The sequence below is a fragment of the Cebus imitator genome, unplaced genomic scaffold (assembly GCF_001604975.1).
Source record: "Cebus imitator isolate Cc_AM_T3 unplaced genomic scaffold, Cebus_imitator-1.0 Scaffold1037, whole genome shotgun sequence".
In the NCBI taxonomy this organism is placed as follows: Eukaryota; Metazoa; Chordata; class Mammalia; order Primates; family Cebidae; genus Cebus; species Cebus imitator.
The window spans coordinates 20,022-28,852 of record NW_016108352.1 but is presented as its reverse complement, the minus strand read 5'-3'; the positions used below and the strand labels follow the sequence as shown (position 1 = coordinate 28,852).

General features: G+C 45.5%; 1 protein-coding gene across 1 annotated transcript in view; it reads right to left on the bottom strand.

Annotated features, from left to right (window-relative positions):
- The window catches only part of LOC108298681 (fumarylacetoacetate hydrolase domain-containing protein 2B), a 13,206-nt gene extending 11,604 nt beyond the window's left edge, over positions 1 to 1,602 (bottom strand). The window contains exon 1 of the mRNA XM_017521287.2: positions 1,428 to 1,602. The gene's annotated coding sequence lies outside the window, so the exon portion shown is untranslated. The remainder of the gene's footprint in view (positions 1 to 1,427) is intronic.
- Between the last annotated feature and the right edge of the window lie 7,229 nt (positions 1,603 to 8,831).

Sequence of the window (8,831 nt, the reverse complement as noted above, 5' to 3'; positions counted from 1 at the left end):
AAAAAAAAAAAAAAAAAAAAATTATCCACAGGGCTCAGGTCCTGTTTTGAGTCCAAGGCTCCCCTTAAAGACAAACACTACCCATTTGTTTTGTTCTTAATCCAAGTCTGGCCTCTATTCCTTACCACATAGTGCCTTCCCTGAATCGCTCCTTGCTCTTACAGTAAAATTGTTTGTATAGCCTTTTATGCCCCAAAATGTGGAGGCAGCTGAGCCCCAACCTCTTGGTCCTCACTTGGATGATTCAATCTGCCTTGTTCAGTTAAAGACTCCTTAGACTTAGGTCACCACTGTTGTGGCCCACCAATCTGCCCAGAAAACCGAGGGCTTTGAGTTCCCTGCCCTGCTGTCTTACACAAGCACCAACTGTGCCACTGTCAAAAGGCTGTTTGAGCCAAACTGCACACGCTGAGACACTCCACACCCAAAAATAATGGTAACTGCTGCCGCTGAATGCCAACTATTAAGTGCTCTACCTACAATGCCTGATTTAATTCTTGACAATTGTGGAAGGTAGGTACTGTTAGCCCCAAGTTAGAGATGAAAAAAATTAAGGCTTAGAGAGGCAAAGGGATTTGGCCAAGGTTACGCAGTCCTAGAGATAGGAGGGGAAGGTGCTGAGATATGAATCCAAGTCCAGATGACATTGAAGTCCTTGGTTCAGAGCTTATAATGCAAATAAGAAAATCTAGCTTCAGCCCCCATCCCCTCAACGATATTTTAACCCAGAGTGTTGTGAGAAGTGGCGATCTTCCATAGGAAATCCTCCAAAGGCCCTAAAGATTGTGGTGAGAAGCAGGGACCGCCACAGGAGATCCTCCAGAGGACCTAAATGCTAACAGCCATGCGTGGGGAAACTACAGGCGCCCTCTGGCGCTTGCCTCCGGGACAAGGCTGGTTACCTGCTTTCCAAGAGAACCCCAGGCCCCCACTGACTGCGCCCTTCCCACAAGACACACAGGCAGGTTCATTCCAGCCTTACAGCAATCCCCTCAGGTAGAGCGCCCTCATTCTACAGAAGGGGACAGTGACTCGCAAACAGGCGAAGTCACGTGCCCAAGGTACCCGTCAGAAAGTGGCCCTGGGGTGTCTGCAGCAACCCTTATGTCACGCAGCCCGAGCTCAATCCAACTCTGCAAGAGTCCGTAAGCAAAGGGGCGGTGACCTGAGGTGGAAACAGTAGCCTCCACCTTCCAAAGCCTGAGACGGTGGTGTGTACGTCGGATCCCAAACAATAGTCCACTCGCCTGGAAACCCCCAGTTTCCCTATATACCCAGCTCCGTCCCCTGCAATTAGTGAGCGCTCACACGGTTCCACACCGTCAGTGTGGTTGGAAGCTGCTGCAGACCCGGTTCCACTTCTACCCTCGGCGGGAGACGTGCGCCAGGGACACCCTTCTGGCCTGACCCAGCCAGACCCAGTCTACCTGGCGGCGGCAGCCGGTCTTCTCGCGCCCACTTAGGGCTCGCAGGGCCGAAGGTTAAGGGCGGCGGGCGCTGAGCACTGGCACCAGTGACTGCAACCAGCCGGGAAACTGAAGCAGCCCCGACGAACCCAGGGCCTCCTGACCGCATCACCCCAGCGAGAAGCGGACGCGTCCGCTGACGTCACAGGCAATGGCCACTAGGCAGGGCGCCAATCCTGAGAGGCGGGCCCAACGCCAGGCCGCCGTTTACGGGTGGTTCAAGGGCTCTGGACGTAGTCCCGCGCAGGGCGCATTCTCCGAAGTCGCACCCTCCCGGAGGTACCTTGCTCTTGCCCGAGCCCGAGAGTGGGCGCTGCCCGAAAGTTTTTCCCTAAACACCTTGCTGGCCTCACTCAGTGTCGGCCCTGTTCTGGGCCTGGCGCCGTTCTCATTGCTGGGGAAAGTGGCGAAGGAGACCAGGGCAGCGTGCTGGGTGGCAGAGATTTGTGGCTTCTGATTGTGACATAGGTCGTTGAGGAGGGGAGGGATGACTGCCCCTGTTTTACTTACGGGGAACTTGGGGCCAGAGCTGTTTTCCCAGGGTGACACAGGCAGTGAGTAGTGGAGCTGGCATCCCTGACGCCAAAGCCCAGCGTTTCCCAGCCTCTCTCAGCAGCCCGGCCTTCACCTGCACTGCTGGGCGCAGGTGGGGAAGTGGGGAAACGAGGCTCCGTCCCGGGCAGAGGGCAGGCACGCAGGGAGCAGCGGCTGAACTCCACAGACAGCTACAGCTAGCTCTTCAGCTGCTGGCTTTGAAGAGTGTGAGGGGCTCTGGGCAAGAGGCCCCCACATTACTCAAGGACCAGATCATCAAGGGGTTTACTTGTCCCACGAAGGAGCCTGGATCTTGTTTAAGTGCACAGGAGACCGCTGGAAGGTCCTTACCGGCGTGCCATGGCCCGACTTGTATTTGAGAAGTTTTTCTCTGGCCACCCCTGTAAGGAAGGAAGGGTGTCTGGATGAGTGGTGCAGGTGAGAACAATGGTGGTGTGTGGCGGAGAAGGTGAGCGTCCAGAACTGACAGCTCTGGATGACAGGAGGTGGAAGTGGGAAGGACGTCCAAGGCCGACTCCTGGGGTTCTCTAGGCGGGTAGGTGCAGGGCCATTCATGGAGACAGGGCTTCTGGAGGAGCAGCGGGTCTGGGGAGAGAATGGTGAGCTCTGTTTTGCATGGGGCATCCAAAGGGCATTGCATGGTGGGCACTTGGAGACATGGGTCAGGAGCTTGGGACTTCAGCCTGACTTGCAGAAGGAGGTCACCACAGATATAGAAATGGAACCTGTGGGGGTGGCTGTGACCAGGGGGATGGGCTGAGGAGAAGCTGACACAAGCATTTCACTAAGCCATAGCTCCCAAAGACTTTCTGAAAAGGTAAGTTACAGCCTGGAAGAAAATATCTGCAAAGCATATATTTGATAAAAGACTTGTATCTGGAATATAGAAAGAACACTTAAAAGTCAATAGATAAAATAAAACAATTGAGTTTTTTAAATGGACAAAATATTTGAACAGACTTCACCAAAGAAGATATACAGATAGCAAATTAGAACATGAAAAGATGCTCAACATGATTAATCATCAAGGATATGCAAATTACAAGCACAATGTGACACCATCTCACACCTACTAGAATGGACAAAGAAGACTGATCCTACCAAGTATTGGTAAGAGTGTGGAGGACCTGGGACTTCTTGTATACTGCTGATGGGATCATAAAATAGTACCACCATGATTGAAAACCATTTGGCAGTGTATGAAGAGAGTTAAACATACACCTACCATATGATCTAGCCATTTCACTTGTGACAATTGACAGTATTGAATTTTACCTTTGTCCTTTGCTTGTAGAAATAGTGAAAGTTAAGGAATCCCTCCACTCTTTGGTTCCAGAAAACACCCTACTGGAAAGAACCAGTGACTTTCCATATAACTTGGATAAGACTCCCAGATGCTCCCTTGTTTATCCATGACCAGGCCAGACGCAGACCCTCTAAACTGCCATTCTTGGCTTCATAAATGATTAGCTGGACTGCTTGTCCCCACGCATCAAACGTTTTGGTTACTGCCTGTAACCAAACTTTGGTTCAGATTCTCTCCTCCAGGCCCCTGAGCTTTGGCCCACCAGCAGCTTGTGGCAACCCACAGCCCTCCTGAGAGTCCCTCCTGAGAACAGGCTGTCCTCAGGGTAAGACCTGCTCGATTGTGACAGTCCTGCTTAGCCCACTTTTCCATAACACTTCTTTCTATCCCAGTTTACTCCTCCCTATACAAGATTAGCCCCTTGCCTAACTCCTGAGACACTTGCTGATCATATGGGGAGCCCGAGAGTGGGCATACTGCAGTGTTTCCCTATTGCAATAGTCCTCTCCACACCCCTTCAACAATCCTTTAGAATAAATTCTCTCCTTATGAAATCCAAATTTATGTTTTTTACTTGAGAATTGAAAAAATATGCTCATGCAAACATTTATACATAAATGTTCACAGCAGACTTTTGTAAAATCTCCAAACTGGCAACCATCCAGTTTTCCATTTACAGGTGAATGTGTGAACACTCTGTGTATATCCACATTGCTGAATACTACTCAGCAATAAAAGGGACAAATTGTTGATGCAACATGGATATATATCAAGATAGTTATTTGGAGTGAAAAAAGGTAGATTAAAAATGAGTATGTATGGGATTATTTCATTTGTATAGAGTATCCTTGGGGGATACCTTCAAAGACCCCTAGCGGATGCCTGAGACTGCAGACAGTACCTAACCCTACATATGCCATGTCTTTTCCTATACATGCCAGTGAGCAAATTTAATTTAATTAAGATGAAGTTAATCTGGTGCTACATGGCTGCAGTCAATCAGAATATGTTTCTGTTCATCTGTTCCACCCAGAAGTCTAATGCCTTTTCCACCCTAACTAAGCTCTTCTCACACACTGTAGCCATAACTTTTGCAGTTTGAGGTGCAACAGCAAACCTGGCACAAATTTCTTTTTCCTTCTTCACAGTTTCATGGGTAGAAGATTCATTCTTTCCCTATATCTTAGCAACCTCTTTATGTGATTTCTTTTTCCTGGCAGCTCGATAGGGGCACATGTCGGCAAGAAGGAACTCAGGATCCCTGCCAGGTGCTCGTCCTATGTGTATCCTGGACTAGCCACATCCTCCTCTGGCTTGCTGTGGTCTGGCCTCATCCTGCGATAAAGGGGCTCCATCCACAGCCCTCTGTCCAGGAGCACCCAGGCTCTGCTCACATTTTTTCAGGGACAGGGAGCTCACTGCTACGTGGGTAGCTGGGCCCAGTATTTTATGAGGAGGGGGAGAATGGAAGGCAACACAGTCTTCAAGTGTCGGCACTGTGTTGGGTGCATGGAGCAGCCCAGGTACCAACGTGCCCTTGGTGCTCCCTTTTGCTGGGTAGTCCTTCCTGTCAGAATGTGCTTCCTGTGACAATCAGAAGCCTGTGACTCCTAGCTGGTAGAAATGTCCTCACCTGGCCCCTGGAGCTGTGCATAGCACATCTTGTCCTGCATTTTCTAAAATGTTTGAATAAAACCAGCATGTCATTCCTCTGCCTTCTCTCTCCTAGTTCCCTCACCTTTCTCAGATTTCACATTATTCTGATGATGTCCTTGGGGTAGATCCAATCACTGTTGGTCATCGTCAGCTGAGCCTCTTCCTGCTGGAGGATGGGGTGTCCACATCTAGCTAAACTAAGGCCTGGCCATGAGACTTGTTTTGGCCTATGCTATGTGGGTAGGAGCACCATATACCCCTTACAAGGCTCCCGTTACAGCCAGCCTGTGTTTGCCATGTGTCTTTTCCCTCTGCGACTAGAAGGAATGCTCTAAACAAAAAACCACTCTGTCAGCTTGGGTCCCAGAGTAAAAATGACATGGATGGAGCCACAGCCAACTAACATTGGATGTGGAACATGAGGGAGATGACCCTGAGGTCTGGGAGTCTTTTGTTGTTGCAGCAAAACTCAGCCCATCCTGTCTGATATGACTCATTTGCCGACATCTCTTAGAAAGTGGGATATCTCATCTTAAGAGGATGTGAATGGTCTGGAGTAAGATAGCATGCTCAATTCCTTGTTCTGAGATTATAGACACATCTGCGAATTCAACATCTCTTACAGAAGCACAATGTAATTACCTTGAGTGCAACCCATTCCTTATCTACATGAATAGCTGGTAGAAAAATGACTTTCTCATTTCTTGCCTAAGCAAAAAAGCATCTATATTTGAAGAGAACACTTGCCCTTCACTGACATTATATTTCATCCTAATGACTCTGACCTATCTCCCCAGGTAGTTGGGCTAATTTTTTGAACATTGTATTAGGAAACTTTCAAACATACAAAAAAGTTGAAAAAAAGTACAATGAAAACCTGTTTACTCACCACCTAGACCCCATAATTTACATTTTACTATAGCTGCTTTATCACATGTCTATCCTTCTACCTATCTCTCCTTGTCTTTTGGTGACTTTCAAAGTAAGATATAGACATCAGTACACTTTCCCTGTCCCCCTCAAATATTTCAACATGCATACATTGGCTAAAGTTCTATATTTGTTTATGTTTTTTAGGTGTATATGGAGTTCTAGCTGTCCTGTTTCATCCAAGGGAGGAAAAACAAGAAGCGCTCGTGAAGTTAACATTTCAGAGACATAGAATCACCAAAAGACTGAGACGTAATTATGGGACTGTGAACACTCTCCTGCTGTCTGTCACCTTACTACGTACGACATCACTAAAGGGCCTACTAACTGCAGTTCCTCTTACCCAGGACATCATGTATGATATCAAGAAAAAAGTTACAAGTCATACTAAAAAGCAAAAAACAAAGTTTGAAGAAAAGAGCAAGCATTAGACCCAGACTTAGATATGGCAGGAATGTTAGACTTATCAGACTGGGAATTTCAAATAACTACAATTAAAATGCTAAAGGCGCTAATGAATAAAGTAGACAGCATGCAAGAACCTGTTACATAGAGAGATGGAAATCCTAAGAAAAAAATAGGAAGAAAGGCTAGAGATCAGAAACACTATTACAGTGATGAAAAAATGCCTTTGATAGGCCCATGAGTATACCGGACATGGTTGAAGAAGGAATCTCTAACCTTGAGGATATATCAATAGAAACTTCCAGGACAGAAAAACAAAGGACAAAGAGACAGGAAAAAGTGAAACAGACTATTCAAGAACTGTGTGACAACTTCAAAAAATAATAATAATAATAATAACATACACATAATGGAAATGCAAGAGAGAGAAGAGAAGAGAAAAAAAGAGAAGAGAAAGAAACGGAAAAAATATTTAAAATGATAGTAGCCTGGGCAACATAGGGAGACCCCATCTCTACAAAAAAATTTTAAAAATTAACCAGGCACGGTACACACCTCTGGTCCCATCTACTGGGCTGAGGTGGGAGGAGCACATAAGCCTGGGAGGTCAAGGCTGCAGTGAACCATGATTGCACCACTGCACTCCAGCCTGGGTGACAGAGTGAGACCCTGTCTCAAAAAATATAGTCAGATGTGATGGCATGCACCTGCAGTCCCACCTACTCAGGAGGCCGAGGCAGGACAATTGCTTGAGTCTGTCCAGGAGTTCTGGGCTGCAGTGCACTATGCTGATTTGTTGTCTGCACTAAGTTTGGCATCAGTATGGTGACCTCTGGGAATGTGGCACCACCAGGTTTCTTAGGGAGGGATGAATTGGCCCACGACAGAAACAGGGCAGGTCAAAACTCCCATGCTGATCACACCTGTGTAAGGCCACTGCACTCCAGCCTGAGCAACATAGCAAGACCCTGTCTTTTAAATCAACAAACAAACAACCAAAAATAATGACAGATATTTTCACCAAATTAATATCAGGCACCAAACCATAGCTCCAGGAAGCTAAGTGAATACTAAGCAGAATAAATGCCAAAAAACTCTACCCAGGCATAACATATTCAAACTAGAAAATAAAAGATAAATAAAACACAACTAGAGACCAAGGCAGGTTGATCAGAGGCCAAGATGGGTGGATCACTTGAGGTCAGGAGTTCGAGACCAGCCTGGCCAACATGGCAAAACCTCATCACTACAAAAAATACAAAAATTAGCTGGGTGTAATGGTGGGTGCCTGTAATCCCAGCTACTTGGGAGGCTGAGGCAGGAGAATCGTTTATACCCAGGACGTGAAGATTGCAGTGAGCTGAGATTGCACCGCTGCGCTGCAGCCTAGTGACAAGGTGAGACTCTGTCTCAAAACAAACAAAACAACCCCCTACCAAAAAAAAAATGTTGAAAGAAGCCGGGGGAAAAGCCACCTTATCTATAGGGGAGCAAATATAAGAATAGCATCTGCCTTCTCCTCAGAAATCATGCAAACAAGAAGAGGATGAAGTGAAATATTTAACATCTTGAAAGAAAATAATAAACAACCTAGAATTCTGTACCCTGTAAAATTATTCCTCAAAAGTGAAGAAGAAATACAGATTTTCTCAGACAAACGAAACTTGAGGGAATTTATTGTCACTGCACGGGCCTTGTAAGAAATACTGAAAGAAGTTCTTCAGAGAGAAAGAAGAGCATGCAAGTCAGAAACTTGGATCTATATAAAGAAAGAGAGGACTGAAGAAGGAATGAGTGAAGATAAAATAGAAACTTTTATTTTTATTATTCTGAATTGATCTAACAGATAACAGTTTGTTAAAAATAATAGCAACAATGTATTCAATTATGTGTTCACACATGTGTATATATATCCACAGAAACATATATACTTAAATATGCTTATGTATAAGTAAAATGAATAACAGCAGTGATATAAGAGACAGGAGGCAGGAATTGGGATTATTTTGTTATTATAAGGTACTTGGTACAATGTACCAAATATATACTACCAAGAAATAGTATATAGTATTTGAAAATGGACTTGCATTCATTGTAGTGTATATTGCAGATCTAGGGAAAACACTAAAACAAATGAAAAAAATAAGAAGAAAATTTTTTTTAAAAAACAAGTTGTTTTAGTCCACTTGAGCTACCATAACAAAATACCTTAGACTGCATAATTTACAAATAATAGAAATTTATTTTTCATAGTTCTGGAGCCTAGGAAGTCCAAGATCAAGACAATAGCACATTTGGTGTCTGATAAGGGCTCACGCTCGGCTTCCAAGGTGTGCCTTCTTGCTGTGTCCTGTGTGGTGGAAAAGATGAATAGCCCCCCTCACCTATTTTATTAAAACATTAATCCATTAATGAGGGCCCCACCGTCATGACTTAATTAACTCCTAAGGGCCTCATTTCTTATGTTGGTGATTAAATTTCAACATAGGAATTTTGGGGGAACATAGACCATA